General features: G+C 35.9%; 1 protein-coding gene across 1 annotated transcript in view; it reads left to right on the top strand.

Annotated features, from left to right (window-relative positions):
* The window catches only part of tmem91 (transmembrane protein 91), a 53,947-nt gene that overhangs the window by 14,212 nt on the left and 23,060 nt on the right, over positions 1–16,675 (top strand). The window lies entirely within an intron of this gene.

Raw genomic sequence — 16,675 nt, forward strand, 5'->3', positions numbered from 1 at the left:
CAGAAAGTAAGAGTGTCTCAGAGAGAGAGAGAGAAAGAGAGAGAGGGATGGATGGAGTGAGAGAGAGAGAGGGATGGATGGAGTGAGAGAGAGGGATGGATGGAGTGAGAGAGAGAGAGAGATAGAGAGAGGGATGGATGGATGGAGTGAGAGAGAGAGAGAGGGATGGATGGAGTGAGAGAGAGAGAGGGATGGATGGAGTGAGAGAGAGAGAGAGAGAGAGAGAGAGCAATGGATGTAGTGAGAGAGAGAGAGAGAGAGGGATGGATGGAGTGAGAGAGAGAGAGAGCAATGGATGTAGTGAGAGAGAGAGAGGGATGGATGGATGGAGTGAGAGAGAGGAATGCATGGATGGAGTGAGAGAGAGAGAGAGAGAGAGCAATGGATGTAGTGAGAGAGAGAGAGAGGGATGGATGGATGGAGAGAGAGAGAGAGAGGGATGGATGTAGTGAGAGAGAGAGAGAGAGAGAGAGAGGGATGGATGGAGTGGGGGAGTATGAAAGTGTCGGGGGTGATTTGAGGCGTGTCCTTGCAGGTCTCTCGGGTCCTGGCAGTGTTTTATGGGCGGTGCTTTAAGGGGAAGCAATAATCAGAAGGGGGCGGGGGCATAATGCAGCTGACAGCAGGCTTTTCCTCAGGGGGCGGGGCTGTTGGCTGAGGGGCGGGGCTGGGGGGTGCAATAAAGCTGAGTGCCGTGTCCTGGACCTCAGCCGACGGGGGGGTGGCGAGAGGCAGTGAGGTGTGGGTGAGTGTGTGATGCACTTTGTATATTTTACAGAAATAGTGAAAAATGGCTAGTTGAGAAAATAATAGTACAAAGCAAAAATAGTGCAGGAAAAAAACTATATAATAGTGTATAAACTTACGTATTTTCAGCATTATAAAGCGCACTTAAAATCCTTTAATTTTCTCCAAAAATCATCAAAGCCCCTTATAATCTGGTGCACCTTATGTATGAATTCTACCAGTCACCCAGTCTTTACAGTTTGAGCAGTATTAGCATTAGTAATATTACCCACTAACCGCTAGCATTTAGAGGCTAATGCTAATGATCCAGCCTTAGTGCTGGAGAAATTTGGGAATCTAATCTTACTTTTAATAAACGGAAGCGCTTTACTCATGCAAATAAACAGTTGTCAGGAGAGAAATTTGTGTAGATTAACATCCAGCGCTTGTTTGACTTAAAAGAAAGTGTGTTTTAAGAATTACAGTTTTGTTTACTTAACTTAGCTTTACTTAACTTTGTTAACCTACCCCTCTACCATAGAAGTGAAACAATAGCGACACCACTGTTCCTGACTAGTGTCGCATAATGTGCCGTATAATCCAGTGCATTTTATAATCCAGTGTGCTTTATAGTCCAAAAAATACAGTATATTTGTTGATAGACAATTTAACCAGGCAGAACAAGAAAGTGTTGCAATATGGTGGAGATGTTCCTGTAACCTTGGAAACCCTTGTTGTGTGTGGATGAGCATTATCCTGCTGAAAAAGACCAATGGATTCATCAGTAAAGATAATAGAGTTCTAGTTTAGGGCCCTATGGAGCTTCAGTTGTTAAAAAGATAGATGCTTGCTAAAAAAATAATGTTCCTCTTCGGTTCTGTGTAACTTAATTTTGCAGGGAGTTTGTGTCCTTGTACTTGTTTTATTTGCTTGTCTACGTTTGCCTCTATTTGAGTCATTATTCACAGTTAAAGTCTTCTCCAGGCAACTCTCTGCTGCCTGCAGAATTCCTTTTATTTGCCAACTGAGGAATTAGTGCTGGCAAAGCAAGACAATGTGGGTATTTGAGAGTTTGACTCCTCTTTACCTGTGATTTCCTTTGTCAGAGCCAAAGATCCTCACAAAAGCTTAATTCAAGTCACTACAGAGTGAGTCTAAGTCTGGTTTTGGTCTAGACACAAGTCAAGCCTCAAATATCTGAACTGCCAATGACACAATTTTTATCTAGAGTCTTTCTAATGAAAAAAAAAACATGGAACACTGGTGAACCTTCCCAGGAGTGACCGGCCGACCGAACAAAATTACTCCAAAAGGGCATGAAGAACTCATCCAGGAGATCCCAAAAGAACCCAGAACAACATTTAGAACAACTGCAAGTTTCACTAAAGCCTCAGTTAAGATCAGTGTTAATGATTCAATAATAAGAATAAAGAGACTGGGGCAAAATGGTCTCCATGGGAAAATTCTAAGTACTTGGGTTTTGCAGCAGGACAATGACTTGAAGCTCTCAAACATCAAAGTCCACCTCTGAATGGATTAAATAAACTAAATATGGGTTTTGTAGTGGCGTAGTTAAATAAGAGTGGAATAAAATTCCTCCGCAGAGATGTGAAAGACTCTTTGCCAGTTATCAGTAAAGCTTAATTGCAGATTATTAGATTTAAGGGGCAAACAGATTTTCACACAGGGCTAAAATGGTTTGGATAGTTTATTTTGTTTGATAATTTAAAAAAAATATCAGTACAAAGAATAATTTTATGTATAGAGGAATTGTACACGACTGAATCGTTTTAATACATCACTTCTCTTTACTACAGTCCATCTAATACAGGTCAGCACCTCCACCCCCGCTGACGCACAGGCCACTACAGGGTGCATTAATGAAAGTGATGTAGGCGAGTAGAAAAAGGCCAGGGAAGGAATCAGCCGTGCGAATAGTGCAAGCTTCAGCACGGCCCGTCACGAGTCCAGCCAGCAATTACTCAGCCCCCTCGGCTCTGCCGATCCCTCACTGAGCACTCCGCTAATAGAGGCCGTTAGATATCCTGCAGCTCTGTGAAATATACATCAGCCCTTCCCTCCCACGGAAATGTAGACGCTAGCGTAACGCAGCAGCTGCAGGATCTGCAGGAACGCCCGCAGGAACCCAGCAGCTCGGAATCCGAAATGAGACGCTCAGCACACTGTGTGCTCAGTCAACAGAGTGCACGTCAATTCACCAGAGTGCCAAGCTCCATTTGATCACACGGAGGAAAAAAAAAACCAACAGCACGCAACAAGATGTTCACATAATTTCAGCGGAGTGACAGAACTTCTACTGAACCCGCAAACGCAGAACCTGGTAGGGCACAAAGCATGCAACTACATTATATCCAATATATATATATATATATATATATATATATATATATATAAGGTATATATTAGTGGTGTCAAGCAATTTAAAAATGTAGTTAAATTAATTACAACAATATTCTGTGATTAACTGTGATTAATTGCACTTTTTCCTTTTAAGAAGCAAGTTTTGTAATTAGATTTATATTAGTGATGTAAATCAAAATGCTAGTATATACTTGTATGTTTTTGTTTACAAAAAATTACACAATGAATCAACCTTTTCCTTAAATGTGTAACATTGGTTCGTACGTCAACCAACCATAGCATACCTCAACCATACCTCAACAAACATGGAAATGAGGCCTTAAATAGGCCACCTCTGGTCTACCCAAACCAGCCCCCATAAAATAAACATGAACATAAGAAAAGGAAAGAATAATTCAAATCTTTTAAACCCCAAAGAACTCCCCTCAAAATGGTATGGCCCAAGATGGGCCCACTGAGCATGCCTCAATTTTGCTCAGGCCCTATATAAGGGCAGCTAAAACTATGATTGAGTGGAGCACAAGTGAGTGTGTGAATGTGAATATTGTACCAGCAGCTATTTAAACAGAAATATATATCCCAGTAGTGTACTTTAACTGTAAAATGTGAGAAATGTTCCAAGCTAGCAAAATGTTTAACTTATAAAGTCTTTTGTCTCAAAATAGACAAAATAGGAACGTTATCTCTTATTCGTGCATCTTTTTAAGCGTGCACAGCAATAAAACACACACACACACACACACTTTTACAAAAGCTCTTTAAAAGCAGCTGTACCCGTGGTTCTGCCGGCCTGCCTGCCGAGTCGTACGCCTCAATCAAAGGATTTGAGGAAAAAAGAAAACGACAAAAGCAGGACTGAAGCTTCTGTCAGCAAAAGATGCATTTCTGCTGTCAACTGTGACACCTGAAACGATGTTCACACACACACACACACACACACACACACACTGCATAAAGTTAGTACACAGGGATATCCCCATTCAGTCCCGGCACACTTTAACTTTAATCCCAATCCAGCTCAGAGTCTCCGAGCTCCACAGTGTTCAGAGCGTTGTCTGGTGTTATCAATGCTTTGTTCATTACTAATCATTACTCTCCAACCGGCAGCACTGAGGAGAGTTTTTAGAAGATAAATAGTAGCGTACTCTACGCCAATTGCCTATGTTGTTGGTGCATACCCTACGCCATAGCCTACACCATATGTTCTTACTTTACGCCATAGCCTACACCATAGGTGGGTACTCTACACCATAGCCTACACCATATGTGCATGCTCTACACCGTAGCTGCATGCTCTACACCATAGCCTACATCATAGGTGCATGCTCTACACCATAGCATACACCATAAGTGCATGCTCTACACCATAGCATACACAAATCAAATCAAATCAAATTTATTTGTATAGCGCTTTTTACAACAGGTGTTGGCACAAAGCAGCTTTACAGAAACATGATTACAGGACAAAGAATCAGGCAAAACATTAAACATAGAATATACATGATACAGAACCCCCAGTGAAAAACTCCCTCAGAGCTGCAGGAGGAGGAAGAAACCTTGGGAGGACCAAGACTCACATTAAAGGGGGGACCATCCTACCACTGGTCAAACGGCTTTTAAATTAAAATTTAAAAAGTCTTTTATACATCCATATAGGTTTTATGTACTCAGGAGTGTAATAGCGCCACTAATGGCTTGGATGTAATCTGTAGTGGAGAATAATATGGTCGATGAGCAGCTGATCTGTGGTGGTGGTGGAGAAGAGCTGACTTCAGAAACTTCCATCAGTCTGGCCGGACAGGAGACGCGAGAGCCTGAGGGTCCAACATCCCTTGGTATCGGGTCAGACAGGTGGGCAGTCAGTAACTCGGAGGAAAGCAGAGAGATGGAATTAGTTTTTACTGGATTTATGCAAAACTGAGAATATTAAAACATTATCAGAGTGTGGCAAATGACTCCGGCAGAACTGAATAAAACAGCCTAACTAAAGGCAGAGAGCCAGAAGGTAACATAGACATGGAGGCTCCCTGAAACACCGGCATCCACCCACTCCACCGTCCACAAACCTGAGTGACCGTGTGCAGTGGGAGAACAGCAGCACCAGCATCTCAGTTTACCCACAATTCCCTCTGTCCATGAACCCCTGAATCTGCAGCCTTATCTAAAGGGAAAAACATTAATTACCAAAAGCTAAACTAAACAAGTAAGTTTTCAGTCTAGACTTAAAGATTGAGACTGTGTCTGAGTCCCGAACATATTCAGGGAGATTATTCCAGAGTTGAGGCGCTTTATAAGAGAAAGCTCTTCCTCCTGCAGAGCTCCTCTGAATTTTAGGCACTACTAATAAACCAGCACCCTGAGATCTGAGTAATCGCGGTGGTTCATAACAGGAGATGAGGTCTTGTAAATACTCAGGAGCGAGTCCGTGTAGGGCTTTATACGTTAACAGGAGAATTTTATAGTCTATGCGGAATTTGACTGGAAGCCAGTGCAGTGCTGATAGTACTGGACTAATATGGTCAAATTTTCTAGTTTTAGTAAGGACCCTGGCTGCAGCATTTTGAACTAGCTGAAGTTTATTTAAGTTACTGCCGGAACATCCAGACAGTAGCGCATTACAATAATCTAGCCTTGAGGTAATAAAGGCATGTACTAATTTTTCTGCGTCATGCAGTGATGGGGCATTTCTTAGCTTGGCAATATTACGGAGGTGTAGAAAAGCTGTTCTAGTAACATTAGATATGTGTTTATCGAATGCTAGATCTGAATCTATGATAACTCCAAGGTTTTTAGCTGCTGAACCAGGGGTGGCTGAGAAGTCAGCCAGATTTAGCATTAAGTCTGATAATTTATTTCTAGCAGCTTTGGGGCCTAATAGGAGAACTTCTGTTTTATCACTATTTAATAGGAGGAAGTTGTGCGACATCCATGATTTTATATCTTCTACACAATCCTCGATTTTCTTTAATCTCACTCTGTCATCAGGTTTGGCTGATATGAAGAGCTGCGTGTCATCCGCATAACAATGAAAATTCACATTGTGTTTTCTAATAACTTTGCCCAGTGGGAGCATATATAATGTAAATAATAACGGTCCTAATATAGAGCCTTGTGGAATTCCATATCTTACCTTGGTATAACTGGAAGACATATCATTTATCCTCACAAACTGATAGCGATCGGTTAAGTACGATTTAAACCATGCTAAGGCAGTTCCGGTTACACCGACCATGTTCTCTAGTCTTTCTAAAAGGATAGTATGATCTATTGTATCAAAGGCTGCGCTCAGATCGAGAAGTACGAGTAAGGAAACACAGCCTTGGTCGGCGGCTATAAGTAGATCGTTTGTTATTCTAACTAAAGCTGTCTCAGTGCTATGATAAGGCCTAAATCCAGATTGAAATTTTTCATAGATCTGGTTTCTTTGCAGGTAAGAGCAAAGTTGTTGGGCTACAGCTTTTTCTAAAATCTTAGAAATAAAGGGTAAGTTTGAAATAGGTCTATAGTTAGACAGTACACTAGGATCAAGATTTGGTTTCTTGATCAGAGGTTTAATTACAGCAGTTTTAAAGGCTTTGGGTACATGGCCCAGGGCGAGCGATGAGTTTACTATCATTAACAGAGGTTTACGTGCATGCTCTACACCATAGCCTACACAACATAGGTGCATGCTCTACACCATAAGTGCATGCTCTACACCATAGCATACACCATAGGTGCATGCTCTACACCATAGGTGCATGCTCTACACCATAGCATACACCATAGGTGCATGTTCTACAGCATAGGTGCATGCTCTACACCATAGCATACACCATAGGTGCAGGCTCTACAGCATAGGTGCATGCTCTACACCATAGCATACACCATAGGTGCATGCTCTACACCATAGGTGCATGCTCTACACCATAGCATACACCATAGGTGCATGCTCTACACCATAGGTGCATGCTCTACACCATAGCATACACCATAGGTGCATGCTCTACACCATAGCTTACACAATAGCTGCATGCTCTACACCATAGCTGCATGCTCTACACCATAGGTGCATGCTCTACACCATAGCCTACACCATAGCTGCATGCTCTACACCATAGGTGCATGCTCTACACCATAGCCTACACAATAGCTGCAGACCCTACATCATAGCTGCATACCAATCACCATAGCCTATACCGTTGCATGCACTACGCCATAGCCTACACCATAGGTGCATACCCTATGCCAATTACGTACACTATAGGTGCAACTCTATACCAATTGCGTACACCATAGGTGCAACTCTACACCAATTACCTACACCATAGGTGCAACTCTACGACAATGACCTACACCATAGGTGCAACTCTACGCCAATTACCTACACCGTAGATGTGTACTCTACACCATGCCATATGCCATAGCCGTGTACACTATGCCACAGCCTACACCATAGGTTCATGCTCTACACCATAGCCTACACTGTTGGTGTGAACCCTATGCCATGCCCTACACCATAGATGCGTACCATACACCATAGCTGCATACCCTATGCAGATTCTGTATACCCTACACTTTACCCTACAGCGTAGGTGTGTACCCTATGCAATATCCCTATGCAATAACCCTATGCAATAACCTTACACTATACCCTACAATGTAGGTGCATACCCTATGCCAGAGCCTACACCGTAGGTGCGTATCAGATTCATATCTTAAACTACAGAGTGACACAGAATCACACACACATTACCACAACAGTATAAATGCAGGCTGCTGCGTAGGACGCTCGCACAGGCTACACCATAGGCAATGTGTAGACTCGACACAGAAGTATTAACACAGGCAGCTGCATAGGGCGCTCGCACAGGTATAAACCAAATAAACTGAACCAGACCATGGCTCAGCTGATCCGGACCGAGACCATCTCTTTTGATCAAACCAACAATCCCAAACCATTATGCAGAACTCTGTAAAAAGTTCAGCCGAGTGCAGAGGCAGTCAGACAGGTGCGCAGGTAAAGGTTAGAGATGAGCGACAGATGTCTCCCCTCGCTGCAGGTGTCTGTCTGTCTGCGCTGTCGTCTCGGATCGTCTGTTCTGACTGATGGGCAGAGAGACGGCTCTCCTCGAGGAGATTCGGGCCGGACCGGGCTGCTTTACCTCAGAGCCCCCCGGGACCCTCCTGCCAGAACCACTGACACACCTGTGCAGCACAGACTGATCCAGAGCAGCAGACGCTTCAACCAGCGGCTGTTACCAACCTCACGCTAATCACACTCAGCAGCTCGTTAGCATAACAGCTCCATCTGCTGTAGTCTGTTAGAATGATAAAGGCTTAGAGCATCAAACTGCTGGACCCGGTCTTTACGCCCCTCAGCAGGATGTGGACCATCGGGTTCTGGTCTGTCAACTGCATTAAATACAATTTATGATTTTAATACATTATTATATCCAGATGTGTTAAATTTAAGTTAATGTTTATAGGATACTGATACAAACTTTATTGGTAAAAGCAGAGTTCTCTAACCCCCACAAGTACAGCTCTGGAACAATGAAGAGAGCACTCCAGTTTCTGAACCACTTTTTTCCTGATTGTTCTATTTATAGGTATATTTATAGGTATATGAGTAAAATAAGCATTTACCACTTTTTGTTCACTAAATAATTCCATATGTTGCATAAAGTTCTCCAAAAGCAGTGTGTAAGACTGGTGGAGGAGAACATGATGCCAAGATGCATAAAAAAACTGTGATTAAAAACCAACCAGGGTTATTCCACCAAATATTGATTATTTCTGAACTCTTAAAAACTACTTTATGAATATGAACTTGTTTTCTTCGCATTTCTTTGAGGTCTAAAAGCTCTGCATCTTTTTTGTTTTCTCTTTGTTTTCTCTCTTTTTCTTTTTTCTCAACAATGTTCATTTTACTTAAACATATACGTATAAATAGCAAAATCAGAGAAACTGATTCAGAAACTGAAGTGTCTCTTCTTATATAAGCAGACGTTAAATCAGGAGTTTATGCTGATTATATACTTTATTCAGGAGTTTATGCTGATTATATACTTTATTCAGGAGTTAATGCTGATTATATACTTTATTCAGGAGTTTATGCTGATTATATACTTTATTCAGGAATTTATGCTGATTATATACTTTATTCAGGAGTTAATGCTGATTATATACTTTATTCAGGAGTTTATGCTGATTATATACTTTATTCAGGAGTTTATGCTGATTATATTTTTTTTCAGGAGTTTATGCTGATTATATTTTTTTTCAGGAGTTTATGCTGATTATATACTTTATTCAGGAGTTTATGCTGATTATATACTTTATTCAGGAGTTTTTGCTGATTATATACTTTATTCAGGAGTTTATGCTGATTATATACTTTATTCAGGAGTTTATGCTGATTATATACTTTATTCAGGAGTTTATGCTGATTATATACTTTATTCAGGAGTTTATGCTGATTATATTTTTTTTTCAGGAGTTTATGCTGATTATATACTTTATTCAGGAGTTTATGCTGATTATTTATTTTTTTCAGGAGTTTATGCTGATTATATACTTTATTCAGGAGTTTATGCTGATTATATACTTTATTCAGGAGTTTATGCTGATTATATACTTTATTCAGCAGTTTATGCTGATTATATACTTTATTCATGAGTTTATGCTGATTATATACTTTATTCAGGAGTTAATGCTGATTATTAATTTTTTTCAGGAGTTTATGCTGATTATATACTTTATTCAGGAGTTAATGCTGATTATTAATTTTTTTCAGGAGTTTATGCTGATTATATACTTTATTCAGGAGTTTATGCTGATTATATACTTTATTCAGGAGTTTATGCTGATTATATACTTTATTCAGGAGTTTATGCTGATTATATACTTTATTCAGGTGTTTATGCTGATTATTTATTTTTTTCAGGAGTTTATGCTGATTATATACTTTATTCAGGTGTTTATGCTGATTATTTATTTTTTTCAGGAGTTTATGCTGATTATATACTTTATTCAGGAGTTAATGCTGATTATTAATTTTTTTCAGGAGTTTATGCTGATTATATACTTTATTCAGGAGTTAATGCTGATTATATACTTTTTTCAGGAGTTTATGCTGATTATATACTTGATTCAGGAGTTTATGCTGATTATATACTTTATTCAGGAGTTTATGCTGATTATATACTTTATTCAGGAGTTTATGCTGATTATATACTTTATTCAGGAGTTTATGCTGATTATATACTTTATTCAGGAGTTTATGCTGATTATATACTTTATTCAGGAGTTTATGCTGATTATATACTTTATTCATGAGTTTATGCTGATTATATACTTTATTCAGGAGTTAATGCTGATTATATACTTTATTCAGGAGTTTATGCTGATTATATACTTTATTCAGGAGTTTATGCTGATTATATACTTTATTCAGGAGTTTATGCTGATTATATACTTTATTCATGAGTTTATGCTGATTATATACTTTATTCAGGAGTTAATGCTGATTATATACTTTATTCAGGAGTTTATGCTGATTATATACTTTATTCAGGAGTTAATGCTGATTATATACTTTTTTCAGGAGTTTATGCTGATTATATACTTTATTCAGGAGTTTATGCTGATTATATACTTTATTCAGGAGTTTATGCTGATTATATACTTTATTCAGGAGTTTATGCTGATTATATACTTTATTCAGGAGTTAATGCTGATTATATACTTTTTTCAGGAGTTTATGCTGATTATATACTTTATTCAGGAGTTTATGCTGATTATATACTTTATTCAGGAGTTTATGCTGATTATATACTTTATTCAGGAGTTTATGCTGATTATATACTTTATTCAGGTGTTTATGCTGAATATTTATTTTTTTCAGGAGTTTATGCTGATTATATACTTTATTCAGGTGTTTATGCTGATTATTTATTTTTTTCAGGAGTTTATGCTGATTATATACTTTATTCAGGAGTTAATGCTGATTATATACTTTTTTCAGGAGTTTATGCTGATTATATACTTGATTCAGGAGTTTATGCTGATTATATACTTTATTCAGGAGTTTATGCTGATTATATACTTTATTCAGGAGATTATGCTGATTATATACTTTATTCAGGAGTTTATGCTGATTATATACTTTATTCAGGAGTTTATGCTGATTATATACTTTATTCAGGAGTTTATGCTGATTATATACTTTATTCAGGAGTTTATGCTGATTATATACTTTATTCAGGAGTTTATGCTGATTATATACTTTATTCAGGAGTTTATGCTGATTATATACTTTATTCAGGAGTTTATGCTGATTATATACTTTATTCAGGAGTTTATGCTGATTATATACTTTATTCAGGAGTTTATGCTGATTATATACTTTATTCAGGAGTTTTTGCTGATTATATACTTTATTCAGGAGTTTATGCTGATTATATACTTTATTCAGAAGTTTATGCTGATTATATACTTTATTCAGGAGTTTTTGCTGATTATATACTTTATTCAGGAGTTTATGCTGATTATTTATTTTTTTCAGGAGTTTATGCTGATTATATACTTTATTCAGGAGTTTATGCTGATTATTTATTTTTTTCAGGAGTTTATGCTGATTATATAATTTATTCAGGAGTTTATGCTGATTATATACTTTATTCAGGAGTTTATGCTGATTATATACTTTATTCAGGAGTTTATGCTGATTATATACTTTATTCAGGAATTTATGCTGATTATATACTTTATTCAGGAGTTTATGCTGATTATTTATTTTTTTCAGGAGTTTATGCTGATTATATACTTTATTCAGGAGTTTATGCTGATTATATACTTTATTCAGGAGTTTATGCTGATTATATACTTTATTCAGGAGTTTATGCTGATTATTTATTTTTTTCAGGAGTTTATGCTGATTATATACTTTATTCAGGAGTTTATGCTGATTATATACTTTATTCAGGAGTTTATGCTGATTATATACTTTATTCAGGAGTTTATGCTGATTATTTATTTTTTTCAGGAGTTTATGCTGATTATATACTTTATTCAGGAGTTTATGCTGATTATATACTTTATTCAGGAGTGTATGCTGATTATATTTTTTTTCAGGAGTTTATGCTGATTATATTTTTTATTCAGGAGTTTATGCTGATTATATACTTTATTCAGGAGTGTATGCTGATTATATATTTTATTCAGGAGTTTATGCTGATTATATACTTTATTCAGGAGTTTATGCTGATTATATACTTTATTCAGGAGTTTATGCTGATTATATTTTTTTTCAGGAGTTTATGCTGATTATATTTTTTTTTCAGGAGTTTATGCTGATTATATACTTTATTCAGGAGTTTATGCTGATTATATACTTTATTCAGGAGTGTATGCTGATTATATACTTTATTCAGGAGTTTATGCTGATTATATACTTTATTCAGGAGTGTATGCTGATTATATATTTTATTCAGGAGTTCATGCTGATTATATTTTTTTTTCAGGAGTTTATGCTGATTATATACTTTATTCAGGAGTGTATGCTGATTATATACTTTATTCAGGAGTTTATGCTGATTATATACTTTATTCAGGAGTTTATGCTGACTATATATTTTTTTCAGGAGTTTATGCTGATTATATACTTTATTCAGGAGTGTATGCTGATTATATATTTTATTCAGGAGTTTATGCTGATTATATACTTTATTCAGGAGTTTATGCTGATTATATACTTTATTCAGGAGTTTATGCTGACTATATATTTTTTTCAGGAGTTTATGCTGATTATATACTTTATTCAGGAGTGTATGCTGATTATATATTTTATTCAGGAGTTTATGCTGATTATATACTTTATTCAGGAGTGTATGGTGATTATATACTTTATTCAGGAGTGTATGGTGATTATATACTTTATTCAGGAGTGTATGGTGATTATATACTTTATTCAGGAGTTAATGCTGATTATATACTTTATTCAGGAGTTTATGCTGATTATATACTTTATTCAGGAGTTAATGCTGATTATATACTTTATTCAGGAGTTAATGCTGATTATTTATTTTTTTCAGGAGTTTATGCTGATTATATACTTTATTCAGGAGTTAATGCTGATTATATACTTTATTCAGGAGTTTATGCTGATTATATACTTTATTCAGGAGTTAATGCTGATTATATACTTTATTCAGGAGTTAATGCTGATTATATACTTTATTCAGGAGTTTATGCTGATTATATACTTTATTCAGGAGTTAATGCTGATTATATACTTTATTCAGGAGTTTATGCTGATTATATACTTTATTCAGGAGTTAATGCTGATTATATACTTTATTCAGGAGTTTATGCTGATTATATACTTTATTCAGGAGTTTATGCTGATTATATACTTTATTCAGGAGTTTATGCTGATTATATACTTTATTCAGGAGTTTATGCTGATTATATACTTTATTCAGGAATTTATGCTGATTATATACTTTATTCAGGAGTTTATGCTGATTATTTATTTTTTTCAGGAGTTTATGCTGATTATATACTTTATTCAGGAGTTTATGCTGATTATATACTTTATTCAGGAGTTTATGCTGATTATATACTTTATTCAGCAGTTTATGCTGATTATATACTTTATTCAGGAGTTTATGCTGATTATATACTTTATTCAGGAGTTTATGCTGATTATATACTTTATTCAGGAGTGTATGCTGATTATATATTTTATTCAGGAGTTTATGCTGATTATATACTTTATTCAGGAGTTTATGCTGATTATTTATTTTTTTCAGGAGTTTATGCTGATTATATACTTTATTCAGGAGTTTATGCTGATTATATACTTTATTCAGGAGTTTATGCTGATTATATACTTTATTCAGGAGTTTATGCTGATTATTTATTTTTTTCAGGAGTTTATGCTGATTATATACTTTATTCAGGAGTTTATGCTGATTATATACTTTATTCAGGAGTGTATGCTGATTATATTTTTTTTTCAGGAGTTTATGCTGATTATATTTTTTATTCAGGAGTTTATGCTGATTATATACTTTATTCAGGAGTGTATGCTGATTATATATTTTATTCAGGAGTTTATGCTGATTATATACTTTATTCAGGAGTTTATGCTGATTATATACTTTATTCAGGAGTTTATGCTGATTATATTTTTTTTTCAGGAGTTTATGCTGATTATATTTTTTTTTCAGGAGTTTATGCTGATTATATACTTTATTCAGGAGTGTATGCTGATTATATACTTTATTCAGGAGTTTATGCTGATTATATACTTTATTCAGGAGTGTATGCTGATTATATATTTTATTCAGGAGTTCATGCTGATTATATATTTTTTTCAGGAGTTTATGCTGATTATATACTTTATTCAGGAGTGTATGCTGATTATATATTTTATTCAGGAGTTTATGCTGATTATATACTTTATTCAGGAGTTTATGCTGATTATATACTTTATTCAGGAGTTTATGCTGACTATATATTTTTTTCAGGAGTTTATGCTGATTATATACTTTATTCAGGAGTGTATGCTGATTATATATTTTATTCAGGAGTTTATGCTGATTATATACTTTATTCAGGAGTGTATGGTGATTATATACTTTATTCAGGAGTGTATGGTGATTATATACTTTATTCAGGAGTGTATGGTGATTATATACTTTATTCAGGAGTTAATGCTGATTATATACTTTATTCAGGAGTTTATGCTGATTATATACTTTATTCAGGAGTTAATGCTGATTATATACTTTATTCAGGAGTTAATGCTGATTATTTATTTTTTTCAGGAGTTTATGCTGATTATATACTTTATTCAGGAGTTAATGCTGATTATATACTTTATTCAGGAGTTTATGCTGATTATATACTTTATTCAGGAGTTTATGCTGATTATATACTTTATTCAGGAGTTAATGCTGATTATATACTTTATTCAGGAGTTTATGCTGATTATATACTTTATTCAGGAGTTAATGCTGATTATATACTTTATTCAGGAGTTTATGCTGATTATATACTTTATTCAGGAGTTAATGCTGATTATATACTTTATTCAGGAGTTTATGCTGATTATATACTTTATTCAGGAGTTAATGCTGATTATATACTTTATTCAGGAGTTTATGCTGATTATATACTTTATTCAGGAGTTAATGCTGATTATATACTTTATTCAGGAGTTAATGCTGATTATATACTTTATTCAGGAGTTTATGCTGATTATATACTTTATTCAGGAGTTTATGCTGATTATATACTTTATTCAGGAGTTTATGCTGATTATTTATTTTTTTCAGGAGTTTATGCTGACTATATACTTTATTCAGGAGTTTATGCTGATTATATACTTTATTCAGGGGTTTATGCTGATTATATACTTTATTCATGAGTTTATGCTGATTATATACTTTATTCAGGAGTTAATGCTGATTATATACTTTATTCAGGAGTTTATGCTGATTATATACTTTATTCAGGAGTTTGTGAGCTCGAGGCTCCGGTCCTGATCAGTACCGGGTTCTGGGGATGCTCCCTCGCCGGCTCTCTCTCTCAGTCCCTGCCAGCCTGTGATCCGGGCTCAGCTCCAGCTCCTCTGGTGTTTTTAGGTGAGCGCCTCGGAGACCAGAGCGAGGAGGAGTTCTGAGGGGTTCTGGATGACAGAAAGCTCATCTCCAGCCAACAGCGAGCCGGGCCAGCAGAACCGAGCCGGGGAGGGGAATTAATAATCAGTTCAGAGTTTAGTTTCTGTGCCGTTTCCCTGGTTTGAAACAGATCCAGCCCTTTTACAGAGCGATGCCCTCACACTTCAGCCTCCATCTCTTCAGCAGTTTGACCTTTCACTTCTCGCTGCCGCGTCTCGCTTTTCCAGTTCACCACGTGCCCAGAATAGACCACGTCCCCTGCAGGAGGCCGGCGGGGACCCAGATTACACACTGATAAAAATAAACGTTTGTGCTTTATTAGTGCAACGGCTAGGGCTGTAAGATTCGTGTTTATAATTATATTTATATTTGATTTCTGGGCACCATCAGAGAGCCTGTTTCTGATTTTATTAAATTAGTTTTTTCTTATTAATGTATTTTTTAATTATTTTTATTTATTTTTTATTATTTTTATTTATCTAAATAGTTTTTTTTATAACTATGCTTTTATTTTAAATCCTATGTTCTTAGTTTATTAAAATTTATTTCATCATTTCATATCATTCTTATCATTTCACTTTATTTTTACTATTATTATCTGTTTCCTTATTTTATATTTTATAAATTCTCTACTTTTTTATCAGTGTCTATTTTTATGGTCTCTTTAGAATGTGCTATTTTTTTTATATATATATATACTTAAAACGGCTCAAGTTACTGCTCTTGAAGTTTTTTTTTGCACCTCGTATCCAGAGTTTTATGGAGTTTTATCACTTGTGCTGAATAAATGATTTAGTACAAAGGACTGATTCTGGTCTCGTCTGGAGAAGGAGAGGAACTTTTTCCAGGTTGTGGACCGATTGCATAATTTCGTTTGTCTCTTTTCTGAGTGAATA

Source organism: Astyanax mexicanus, chromosome 9 (assembly GCF_023375975.1).
Source record: "Astyanax mexicanus isolate ESR-SI-001 chromosome 9, AstMex3_surface, whole genome shotgun sequence".
Classification (NCBI taxonomy): Eukaryota; Metazoa; Chordata; class Actinopteri; order Characiformes; family Acestrorhamphidae; genus Astyanax; species Astyanax mexicanus.